The 13,373-nt window shown below is 40.8% G+C and overlaps 1 protein-coding gene across 1 annotated transcript in view; it reads left to right on the top strand.

The window, feature by feature from the left end:
* The window catches only part of TLL2 (tolloid like 2), a 295,163-nt gene that overhangs the window by 127,072 nt on the left and 154,718 nt on the right, over positions 1-13,373 (top strand). The gene's annotated exons all lie outside the window — the stretch shown is intronic.

The raw sequence follows: 13,373 nt of genomic DNA, 5'->3' as shown, positions 1-13,373 counted from the left end.
ACAACTCCAACCCTGTTTGTAAGGAAACAAAGTTCAGTTCTACTGTTCTGTGTTAGTTACGTTTCACACTAGTAATGCCTCCTTTCCTTTATTATGATCTCTGTAGGCAGATTCTCATGCAGATCAGTGTTCGCCCCATAGTCCTGATTAAATATTTTAGTGTGGTAAGCAGGGTGTGGAGTGTGATGTTGTAAGGCAGTGACTTGTGTCATATGCGACGGTTGCTATGTGTTCCCCAGGATGTGCACGGAGGCATAATGAGGCCATGAGAGTGCATTGCAGTCACAGGCATAGCTGTGATTGCAATGCAAAATAAAAGTAGGTTTTTGTCTTGGGCAAGCTATTTGTCCAAGGCAGATTTAAGAAAACCTGCTCTGGGATTTTATTTTTTAAACAGAGCACAGGATTGTAGTGGGGCAGTCCATTTCCTTCCCGGCCGGGTTTTCCATGTGGCCTACGGCCACAGGTTCCTTGTAAAAACTCCTGCAGCAGAATGTTGGGTGTGTCAGTTTGGTCTTGCAAGTGTGGAGAGTAGAAGGTTCTTCAGAGCTCCACCTGTGTGAATCAACACAGGGCCAAGCAGAGCCAAAAGGCCTGGCACCCCTCAGTGTTTGCGGCTGTGCAGTTGTCCACTGCAACCGCCGATCTTAGATGTGGACTGTTTTGTTTCCCAGCTACGATCCGGAGGATATCGTGTGCTGTGTATTTCTGTGAATTGGACATTAAAATACTTTTTGCTTTGAACGTTGCTGGGTCGCTGCCTCATCACTGCACAGTGTGGATATCACTGCACTACAGTGTCCATTTTGGTGGAGTCTGAGCCTGAGTTGAAGTCGGTATAAAATGGACCGACTCTGACTATAAAAATGTATAATAAATTGGGTTTAGCATGTAATCAAATCAGCTGTCGTGTGCTTGAAAAGATGCGGGCTCAGCGCCGGACCCTGCTTCTAAGGGAGGAAGGCGACCTATGATGTACCTATACATCATAAGTTGTAAGGGGTTAAATCTCAATCGACCTATCGTCCGCATTATTAAGTGTAGAATAACATTAGCGTATAGCATACGATGCGAGAGTATCAGGTGCGATATGCTAATGACCCTCGGCTCTTGCTCTGCTGCGAGCGGGAGCATAGTGTCAATGCTCTGTGCTCCTAAGGGTGTGTGCAGACGATCAGTAAATGCTGTGGGTTGGATGCTGTGTACTTGTGCAGAGTCCAACCCACAGCATACAGCTGTTACAGCATAGTGGATAGGATTTCAAGAAATCCCATGCCCACTATGCGTCCACAGACGACCACGGGCATCAGTTCTGAGTTGCAAATTGGCTCGTAACCTATAGAGAATTATATCAGTACACATGTGCAGTTTTAGCGCGCTGTGATAAATAGCAGTGGGTCAGGGGAAATCTTTAATGAACACCCCTCGCAGCTGTGTAGTTCCGGTCTGCAAACATCAGATCTGCGGGGCGCACCTGGTGTCACACCCCCAGGGATCTGATATAGATGACCTATCATACATACAGGCCATCAAAATAAGTCCTCAACAACCCCTTTAACAGTCATAACTTGCATACTGATGAACTTGAACCTTCTTGAATACTGCGCCTGGAATTACATGTTACCATTTTCTTACAGGTATTTACGTGCTATGCATTTCGCATCTTTCTCTCAGCAGCTGCATCTGAACCATCAAGTAGTAATGAAGTAATGTTTCAATGAAACTTTTTACCACTTGTTTACAAGTCTGTTACAATTCAATGCCATTTGTTACATGTTGGATAACTGCTGCCTGTGTAATTCAGCATGAAGGATTCCTCAATCACTGTTATCCATATGCAGCAAGCCGGATATAATGTTGTACTGTTGAAAATTGAACATTTTGCATGGAGATTACAGTGGATGGCAGCGTGACAGCTTTGTGTTTTCCATGAAATCGGTATGAATGTGAAAAATACCACTCTAATTTTAAACGTACGGCATTTCTGGACTTGTTTGTGTTTTTTTTCTCCTCTTCTTCCAAGCTGGCAAGAAAACTCGTACATCATGATATCTCATTTTAGGTTACTCCAGCAATTAATAGACTGTTATTAGAATTAGCGCTATTGACATTTATATCTCCATGGCATTTATATGCATTCTAAATTTAAAGAGGTATTCCATTTCACAAAAATATGTCACTTGTCCACTAGACAACCAATGATTACCAGAGCAGTGGGCTTATGTTTCCTGTTCTCCACTGGCCTCAAGGTGGTGGCCAAGAGTTGTATCAAGCAGCCGATTGCACATTTGCCCTGGCTCTCCATTCAAGGTTTATGGTACTGACAAAGATATGTGACTCGGCGGGTATCATAACTCCGATAGACTATTAATTTGTTCTTAACAAAGCACTCCAAAGTTTTATTCTCTTAAAGTGACCTATCAACAGAAAAACCACTACTAACCTGCATATATGGGGTTAATCTGCAGATTAATAACTTTACTAACCTTCCCGACGCACATAGCAGAACGCTGCCCTTGTGACTGAAACCCAAACTATGCCGCGGGGAATAAAGTTCATTTTCTGCCCACAGGGCAGGTTAGTAACACTATTGTCCTGCAGATTAGCCCATTTCTATGCAGGTTAGTAGCATTTTTTCTGGTGACAGGTTCCCTTTAATATATTGCAATCATCTTATTATATGGCCCTGTGCACTTACAATTGCTCATTTTGCCTTTCTATCCAGCTAATTCTTCTGCTTTCCCTTAGGTCTGTGACATCACATGATTAAAGGAAACCTGTCACTCCCAAAATCGAAGGTGAGGTAAGCCCACCAGCATCAGGGGCTTATCTACAGCATTCTGTAATGCTGTAGATAAGCCCCCGATGTATCCTGAAAGATGAGAAAAAGAGGTTAGATTATACTCTCCCAGGGGCGGTCCCGGTCCGGTTCTGGTCCGATGGGCGTCGCGGTCCGGTCCGGGGCCTCCTATCTTCTTACGATGACGTCCTCTTCTTGTCTTCACGCTGAGGCTCCGGCACAGGCGTACTTTGTCTGCCCTGTTGAGGGCAGAGCAAAGTACTGCAGTGCGCAGGCGCCGGGTCTCTCTGACCTTTCCTGGTGCCTTTTTGGGGGTGACAGGTTCCCTTTAAAAGCTGCCTAGCTGAATCCTTCTAAGCTCTATAGAGAAACAGGCAGTAAATTTGTCCTGTATGAGTTATAAGTCACTGCAAAAGTCCCTGGTAGGGGGAGTAGGGAGAAGCTGGGACAGTAATTGAAGAAGGGAATCATTTATTCAGGGAAAAGAGACTTCCTGTTTCTACAGTACATAGAGCAGAGAAAAGAGAAGAATTGGCTGGGTATAAAGGCAAAAGGAGCAATTGTAAGTACACAGTGCTATATAATATGATGATTGCAATATATTAAGAGGATAAGAACTTTGGTGGGAGTGATTCTTTAAGGACAGGGGAGAATGGAGCACACATGTCCCCCGTTCTGGTGATCAGTTGTCAATGCATTGTAACCCATGCAAATCTAATAATTATCATCTATGTAGTAAATAGCTGATGATACATTTTTATAGACTGGATTACCCCTTTAAAGTGATGCTGTCATCAGAAAAAGACCTACCATCTAAATCAGGTTTTTCTGTTAAATGTATTTTTGTAAAAAAAAATTGCCAATATTTTCTTTTACATATCACAATTTGTATTAAAAATATAAATATAAATCTTGCAATTTTTTCACACTAGCTATTGGAGCTATTTTAGGTTCATATTTCCATTCATTTCAAGACGAGTTTCCAGCAGTTTCATAATCATCATAGGTTGAATAACAGTGACCGGTAACACCTGTACACAGAGGAGTCACCAATCACAATACGTAATGTCACAGCTGATCCTGTTCCACCTTCACAAAGACCTTTTGCATATGGTCATTTGATTGATGCTTCTATTCAAAGGTGGGGTTGGGGGTCTGATCATTGTGGCTAATATACATTTGTTGTTTCTTGAAACAACTTGGAGTTAGTGCCCCAGTGTCCAGTGTGAAAATTGCAAGAACTCATTTTTTTTTTAACTGCAATGCATAGAGTGGACAGGGTCCATAAGAGAGCTGTCCCTGGGTAGTAGGGCTATAAGAGAACTGTACTGGCATAGTAGGGCTAAGAGAGCTTCCCCTAGGTAGTAGAGCTAAGAGGGTTGTCTCTGGTAGTAGGGCTATAAAAGGCTGCCCCTGGGTAGTAGGGCTAAGAATGATGTTCATGGGTAGTAGGACTGCGAAAGCCGTCCCTGGGTAGCACGAAAAAAAACTTGTTCCTTGGGTAGTAATGCTAAGAGAACTGTCCCTGGGTAGTAGGGCTAAGAAAGCTGTGCCAAACCTCAGCGTCCAAGATAGACTTCTCCCTATGCTAAGTACTGGCTGCGTCTGCTCTGATTCAAAGATGGAATCACATACACATTCTGGCTGACTGAGTTCACTGCATTCACTGTGCTGGCTAACTGTGTTGATGTTGTTTACTGTGCTGACTACATTCATGGCATTCTATTTTTGTGCTAGCTGTGTTCACTGTTTGTGCTGGCTGGCTGCATTCACCAGTTCTGCAGGCTGACTGCTATCATTGCGATCACTGTTTGTGGCAGGCTGACTGCTATTATTGGTATCACCATTTGTGCTGCCTGTCTGTGATCCCTGCGTTCACTATTTGTGCAGGCAGACTGCTATCCCTACATGCATTGTTCACTCACAAAGATGGCGTTGAGTCTTTGTGCTGGCGCCATCCCTCTTTTTACTGCTCACTGCATCATGTCAGATTTCAAAATGGCATCAGCTCCCTTTGCCGGGTCCGCCCTCTCTGCTAAGCACTGGCTGTGTCAATGTAAAAAGCATCTAGTACTTAGTGGAGGTGGCGGAGTGGGCACAGGAGGCGTTTGTCATCTTAGATTTTGAAATACGGCACACACTTCAACACTGTTGCAACCAGCTCTCTGTACAAGGAAAAGTGGATAGCCGGTCCTTCTGTGTCCTGACCTTGTAGGCACAGAGAATGTTGGGCCGATTCGGCCATCAGATATTGAATTTGACACCTCTATTTTAAACAACTAGACATTTTCTGATTTTAGTGAGTGTTTCAATTAAAGCCATACACAGTCATATGCCTTTTATTGTTTTCTAGCCATTCAGTGGAGTACAGAAAATTTATATAATGCTCCTTTTATTTCTAAAAAAAGAAAACAAAAACAGGGCTATCCATAGTTTTTAATGGGGAGGTAAGGGATTCATTTTTTTTTAAATTTTATTCAAGGGTCTAATTTTACTCACTGGTTTAGATTGAAAGGAACATCATAAACCATTGTAAGGACGCGTTCAGACATTCATATCTCATGGCCCATATATGGGCTACAATGCACAGGTTGACCGTAGGTTTCTCAACCCAGACATAAAGCCTAAGGATATGTTTCCATGGGCAGAAATCGGCAGTGCTTTGGATGCAGCACATGTCCGCTCCGTCCAAAGCGCTGCCGGCTTTTGAACGTCGGTGACTGCGCATGTGTTCATTGAACCGTGCAGAATCATTGTGTCCTATACTTTGGACGGTGATATTTATCTCGCGAAGACAGCCAAAATCACCAGGGTATGTGAACTTATGATCAGGGTCATTTGGATGTTTTGGGTTGTCATTATGATTTAAAAAGAGAAAACACAGTAGTTTGACAATAAATGGCTTCGCCAACCACTAACCATGAGTGGAGAAAAAGTTTTGCTGTTATCATTCATATTCTCTAAAAAAGGCCAAGAAAGCAAAAATCCTGCCCGTGTATGTAAACTTTTGAGCACAGCTGTATAAAGCGATGTCCTGGTATATATAGATGTACAATATGCCTGTAAGGAAGAATAGCACAAAGCCATTAAAAAATTCTCCTACACTTAGCGTTTTAACCTGTGGCTTTTTGCTAGAGCTATCCTGCCTTACAGATGCTTCTCACAAAATTAGAATATCATCAAAAAGTTAGATTCAGTTTTTCAAAACAAAAAGTGAAACTCATTATATAGAGTCATTACAGAGTGATCTATTTCAAGTGTTTATTTCAGTAAATTAGAATACTTCATAACACCAGCTTCAAAAATGATTTGAAAATCTGAAATGTTGGCCTACTGAAATGTATGTTCAGTAAATGCACTCAATACTCGGTCAGGGCTCCTTTTGCATTAGTGACTGCATCAATGCGGCGTGGCATGGGGGTGATCAGACTGTGGCACTGCTGAGGTGTTATGGAAGCCCAGGTTGCTTTGATAGCAGCCTTCAGCTCGTCTGTATTGTTGTCAGGTGTCTCTCATCTTCCTCTTGACAATACCCCATAGATTCTCTACGGGGTTAAGGTCAGGCAAGTTTGCTGGCCAATCAAGCACAGTGATACTGTTGTTTTTAAACCAGGTATTGGTACTTTTGGCAGTGTGGACAGGTGCCAAATCCTGCTGGAGAATGAAATTTCCATCTCCAAAAAGTTTGTCGGCAGATGGAAACATGAAGTGCTCTAAAATTTCCTGGTAGACGGCTGCACTGACTTTGGTCTTGATAAAACCAGCAGATGACATGGCTCCCCAAACCATCACTGATTGTGGAAACTTCACACTAGACCTTTAGCAGCTTGGATTGTGGCCTCTCCACTCTTCCTCCAGACTCTGGGACTTTGATTTCCAAATGAAATGCAAAATTTACTTTCATCTGAAAACAACATCTTGGACAACTGAGCAACAGTCCAGTTCTTTTTCTACGTGGCCCAGGTAAGACGCTTCAGGCATTGTCTATTGATCATGAGTAGCTTGACACAAGGAATGCAACACTTGTAACCATGTCCTGGATATGTCTGTGTGCGGTGGTGGTTCTTGAAGCAATTACTCCAGCAGCAGTCCACTCCTTGTGAATCTCCCTCACATTTTTGAATGGCATTTTCTTAACAGTCCTTTCTTGGCTGTGGTTATCCTGATTGCTTATGCACCTTTTTCTACCACACTTTTTCCTTCCACCCAACTTTCCCTTAATATGCTTTGATACAGCACTCTGTGATCAGCCAGCATCTTTAGCAATGACCTTTTGTGACTTACCCTCCTTGTGGAGTGTGTCAATGACTGCCTTCTGGACATCTGTCAAGTCCCCAGTCTTCCCCATGATTGCGGAGCCTACTGAAAGAGACTAATGGACCTTTTTAAACACTTAGGAAGCCTTTGCAGATGTTTTTTGTTACTTATTCTAATTTACTGAGGTAATGACTTTTGGGTTTTCATTGGCTGTAAGCCATAATCATCAACATTAACAGAAATAAACACTGTAAATAGATCACTCTGTTTGTTATGACTCCATATAATATTTGAGTTTCAATTTTTGTATTGAAAAACTGAAATAAATCAACTGTTTGCTGATATTCTAATTTTGTGAGAAACACCTGTACATGCTAGAGGTTGAATCACGAGACAGAACACATTTAGAAAATAAATGCATTAAAAAAAAAAAAAAGATAAAATATAAATATATATGTATATATAAATAATGTATGTATCAAGTGAGCATAGAGAGATGCAGTGTGCCCTTCCCCACATTTCCTACATCAGAGATGAATCTACAGTGGGAGAAAGGGAAGTGATCCAAATTGTATTGTGGTCTGTGACAGGAAGTATCGTAAATGGCAGCATGTGCTAGTCATCGTCCATTTTTCAGATGAGACTCGCCTATACATTTCAGTGATGCAAAAAAAAGAGTGCAATATTCACACCATCAGTATTGCATCGGTATTTAACAGTATAATTTCAAAAATATCATAGAAAAATTAATTGTGAATTACTTTTTATTTATTTTTAATATTGTAAAAGAATGGATGACATCTGGATGTAAAAAAAAATTGATATCTGAATTATGTAAATACATGACAAAGATACACACAGAACACTATATGGGACTAAAGTTCAGGTCGGGTACCAGAACCCGAATTTCCATGGGACTTCTCATCACTAGTTATTTTGCTACTGTCATAAGTTTATGTAGAATTAAATGCCATCTGACAAGTATACCAAATAATCCTTATACATTATAGATGTTTCTTTAGATCTTGATAAAACCTTTTCTTTTTAGCATTTGGATCACTGTGGACCCCCTGGTAAATTCTGTTTAATTACTAAGTAAGGTCACTGTGAGCGTCATGACAGTGTTGCAAGGTACTTTATTGAGATGCCTAATACAGTTGACTTTGGCAGTAGGGACATAAGTAGTGGCGAAGATTCCGTTATTCCATTTATTTCCATGGTTTTGAATGAATGAGTTGAATTAAGTTTTATGTGAAAGTTTTTCCAGATACTATTTGGGTGAACTCCAGCTGTAGTATCAGCTGAAATAACACTGCTCCAGTACATTTCATTCCAAATAAAATTTAGTATTTGGAGAAATTAGTGATTGTACCAATGTAAACAAATGCGGAATTACAGGGTGAGAATGTGTTAACAAAATTGGTCAGTTTGAAAATCTGCATCAAATAATCAAACTATAATTTCTTATGATTCTAGAAAGCTTATTATAACTATTTGCAGATTTATTTACAATCTCCCGGCCAGAAAGGCCACTGCAACGTATACAAACACAGTTTCAAGGCGCTCTACAAGTTCAAAAATGAATAATTTGTTAATATTCACCTTATTGGAACAACTTTTTTTTCCATAATTTTATGTATTTTTATTTTGCTTTTGTGATCCCGATTTCCATAGTGACATGCATTAAGTCATCATGTAGTTCTGTTGGGTTTGGTTGGCTCTGTATGCTTTTCTGCGTTCTGGGAGAACTCTTCTGTACTATTTCTAGTGTAAAGACAACTTCTCAGAATGCAAATTGCCCTAATTAACTGTATGTGGTCAATAAGCAAGCAGTGAATGCTAGGCTGATAGAACTACAGTAGGTAGGCTAGGGAATTATGAATACAGCTGTAGGTGACTTTGCTATAGCACATATACATATAGGCCAAATTCAGCAAAGCGATTATGGTCGAATTATGGCATAATTCTCTTTGAGAGTCATACATTTTTTTGTGCAACAGTGTTGCGCAAACATTTTGTGGCTTTTGGTCTTTTCAGTTTTTCATTTAGCTCCATAAAAATGGTTGGAGTTGGGGCGGGATGGGGGTGCGACAGGGACGTGATGCCATAACTCATCTACTTGATGAGGAGCTCTGGTGTTCCTCACTCCAGACATCTTTCTCCAGTCCCTGACTGAAGTAGGATTGGTTGCGAGGTGAACGGCGGTGCATACCACTTGTCACACACACCTGATTCATTAAAGGGACACTGTCACCTGAATTTGGAGGGAACAATCTTCAGCCATGGAGGCGAGGTTTTGGGGTGTTTGATTCACCCTTTCCTTACCCGCTGGCTGCATGCTGGCTGCAATATTGGATTGAAGTTCATTCTCTGTCCTCCGTAGTACACGCCTGCACAAAGCAATCTTACCTTGCGCAGGCGTGTACTATGGAGGACAGAGAATGAACTTCAATCCAATATTGCAGCCAGCATGCAGCCAGCGGGTAAGGAAAGGGTGAATCAAAAACCCCAAAACCCCGCCTCCATGGCTGAAGATTGTTCCCTCCAAATTCAGGTGACAGTGTCCCTTTAATATGCACCACACTCTTAATAAATCCGGAGCATCTGACTCCCAGCACACCCCTCTTTAATGCAGGCATTCTTCATGCCCTGGTTGATTAGGGGGTGGGATGAAGTGCGCGGCGTGCTCTTCAGAGTTCACCTTGCTAGAAATCTGAGACTGGAGTGAGATTTGTGGTGTAATAAACTCCACAGCTCATCATGAATTTGATGAGTAGGGATCACCACGCACCATCCCGTCTCATCTTTGCCCACTTTGTCGGAGCTGGGGGAAAATGGGGTAAAGACAACAAAAGATGAAACATTTTTGCACAACCTCATTGCATGACTTTTCAAAGTTTTTTTTTTTTACTCCAGACTTAAAATTTTGATGCATTGGGGCCATAAAATCCAAAAGGAAATCAGAAGCATAGCATCTTCACAAATGTTAAAAGATGGGTATAGCAGCAATGGGGGCCAAAAGGAGTCCGAAGTTGCATAATTTGGACTCAGCTTTCCCCATTGTACTCAATGGCTCTATGGGGATTCAGATGGTGGGATAAGAAAATATTGTGCAGGTAAAAATCAATCTTGGCTTTGAAAGATGCTAAAGTGATTTGATTGATATTGTGAATTATAATGTCCTCTCTCACCCACAAAGCTTTCCACAGTTCTGCACCCCCTATATCTACTCAGTCATCTGTCATCCTACCCGTACCCTCCGTTCTGCAGCTGATCTAAGACTAGCATCTTTCTTAATCGGAACCTTGCACCTCCTCCTCCAATATTTGTCTCATCCTGCGTCATTTTTCTGGAATGCACTACCCCCAAAGTTTTAAACATGCTTTAAAAACACATATCTTCAGACAGGCCTATCACCTCGTTTTACTAATGTAACTCTTCCCTGTTCCCACTTTCTAAATGTTCCTCAGGATCTGGTCCCTCTTATTCATTTGTGTCCACATTCTCCATGCACCCGCTAGCACTTGGTACCTGCACTCACTTGCTGGTGACCGGATCATGAAGCTTATTTGAAAGCCCCTATTTATTATAATGATGGCTGTACCCTACATGACAAAAACTTTCTACTTATTGTGTCCCCTGATCCTCACTCCTCCTGTAACTGTTGAACTATGTGTTACTTTGTAATGTCTTTATTGTCAGTACAGTCACCACTTAATTGTAAAGTGCTGTTGAATATGTTAGTGCTATAGAAATAAAATTATTATTATTATGGTCCAATAATTTGGCCATACCTCTGTCTCTACTCATTTCCTTGTGGGCAAACAACCATGATAATTCAAACCTTCATAGTAGTCTACACTGCAAACAAGTACAGTCATGATCGAAAGTGTTGGCACCTTTGAAATTGTCCCAGAAAATGAAGTATTTCTCCCAGAAAATTATTGCAGTTAGACATCTTTTATTATACACATATTTATTTCATTTGGTGCATTGGAACAACACACAAAAAAGAAAAACTGAGGAAAAAAAGGCAAACTTGGCTAATTAGTGATGAGTGAGTGTACTTGTTGCTCGGGTTTTCCCCAAGCACGCTCGGGTGGTCTCCGAGTATTTATGACTGCTTGGAGATTGTTTTCATCGCCTCAGCAGCATGATTTACAGCTATTAGCCAGCTTGATTACATGTGGGGATTACCTAGCAACCAGGCAACCCCCACATGTACTCAGCCTGGCTAATAGCTGTAAATCATTCAGCTGCCCTGATGAAAACTAAATCTCCGAACACTAGCAAATACTCGGAGGACACCCGAGCGTGCTCGGGAAAACCCTAGCAACGAGTATATTCGCTCATCACTAGACATAATTTCACACAAAACCCCCAAAATAGGCTGGACAAAATTGTTGAATTGTTGCCACCTTTCAAAATTGTGGGTAAACAATTTTCTTTCAAGCATATGATGCTCTTTCAATTTCACCTGTTGCAAGTAACAATTGTTGACAATGTGAAAATCACACTTGAAACCAGATAAAAAGGGGAGTAGTTGACTCAATCTTTGCATTGTGTGTCTGTGTGTGCCACACTAACCATGGAGAACAGACAGAGGACAAGAGAACTCTCTGATAGCCAAAATTGTTGAAAATATCAACAATCTGAAAGTTGCAAGCCCTTCTCCAGAGATCTTGATGTTCCTTTGTCCACAGAGTGCAACATAATCAAGAAGTTTACAACCCATGGCACTGTGGGTAATCTCCCTGGACGTGGATGGCAGATAAAAATTTATGAAATGTTGCAACGCAGGATAGTCCGGACGGTGGATAAGCAGCCCCTTTTAAGGTCCAAAGAAATTCAAGTTGTCCTGCGGGCTCAGGGTGCACCATTGTCAGCACGAGCTATCCACTGACATTTGAATGAAATAGAATACTATTGCAGAAGACCCAGGAGGGCCACACTGCTGACACAGAGACATGAAAAAGCAAGACTGCAGTTTGCAAAATTATACGTGAGTAAGCAAAAGTCCTTCTGGGAAAGCGTTGTGTGAACAGATGAGACCAAGATACACCTTTTTGCTACAGCATATCATTCTACTGTGTACTGAAAACAGAATGAGGCATGCAAATAAAAGAACACAGTACCTACAGTCAAATATGGTGGAGGTTTAAATATGTTTTGAGGTTGTTTTGCTGCCTTTGGCACTGAGTGCTTTGCGTTCAAGGCATCATGAAATCTGAAGTCTGGTGGCTATCAACGTTAAAATGTAGTGCCTTGTGTCAGAAAGTTGGGTTTGTGTCTTAGGTCATGGGTTTTCCAGCAGGACAATGAACCAAACGGTCTTCAAGAAGCACCCAAAAATAGATGGAGACAAAGAGCTGGAGAGTCCTGAAGTGGCCAGCAATGAGTCTGGATTTATATCCCATTGAACACCTGTGGAGAGATCTTAAAATTGCTTTTGGGAGATGGCGCCCTTCAAATATGAGAGACCTGGAGCAGTTTGCAAAAGAAGAGTGGTCCAAAATTCCTGTTCAGAGGTGTAAGAAGATTGATGGTTATAGGAAGCGATTGATATCAGTTATTTTATTCCTAAGAGTGTGTAACTAAATATTAAGTTGAGGGTGCCAACAATTTTGTACGGACCATTTTGGGGGTTTTGTATGAAATTATGTCCAAATGTACCTTTTTTTCTATCTAGTGTTGTTCCAATAAACACAAAGGAAATAAACATGTACAACAAAACATGTGTAATTGCAATTATTTTCTAGGAGAATAACTTCTTTTTCTGGAACAGTTTCAAGGATGTCAACACTTTTGTCCATGACTGTATGCATGAACCCTTCCTACTGTATGTATTTGTACCACAAGGTATGTGCATAGTATACATGTACCACTGATATACACAACAGTCACAGCCAATAATGGAGCTCAGTATGTGTATTGATTGAAAACGTGTTTTTTTTTTTCTTCTGTATTAAAGGGGTGGTCCAAAACCAATATTGATGTTCTAAAAATCTCTCATTATATCTCATTATTTATTTTAATAGTAAAGTAGTTTTTTCGTTTTGATTAATTAAACAATTCCTACTTTCCTTCACAAAAAAAACAATAAGCACCTGTTTCCATTTTGAGAACACTATGTTTGAGAATCCGTAATGCATGCTGGGCAGGGTGGATAAAAATCAATGTTTTTTTTTTAAAAAATCAAAAAAAAATCGGATTTTTTTAAATTTAAATCGGATTTTTTTTATTTAAATCGGATTTTTTTTATTTAAATCGGATTTTTTTCAATAAACTGCTTTTTGAGGAAAATATTTTATCATCC

The sequence above is a fragment of the Ranitomeya imitator genome, chromosome 2 (genome assembly GCF_032444005.1).
Source record: "Ranitomeya imitator isolate aRanImi1 chromosome 2, aRanImi1.pri, whole genome shotgun sequence".
NCBI lineage: Eukaryota > Metazoa > Chordata > Amphibia > Anura > Dendrobatidae > Ranitomeya > Ranitomeya imitator.
The sequence above is the reverse complement of the archived record's forward strand: the minus strand, read 5'-3'. Positions and strand labels throughout refer to the sequence as shown.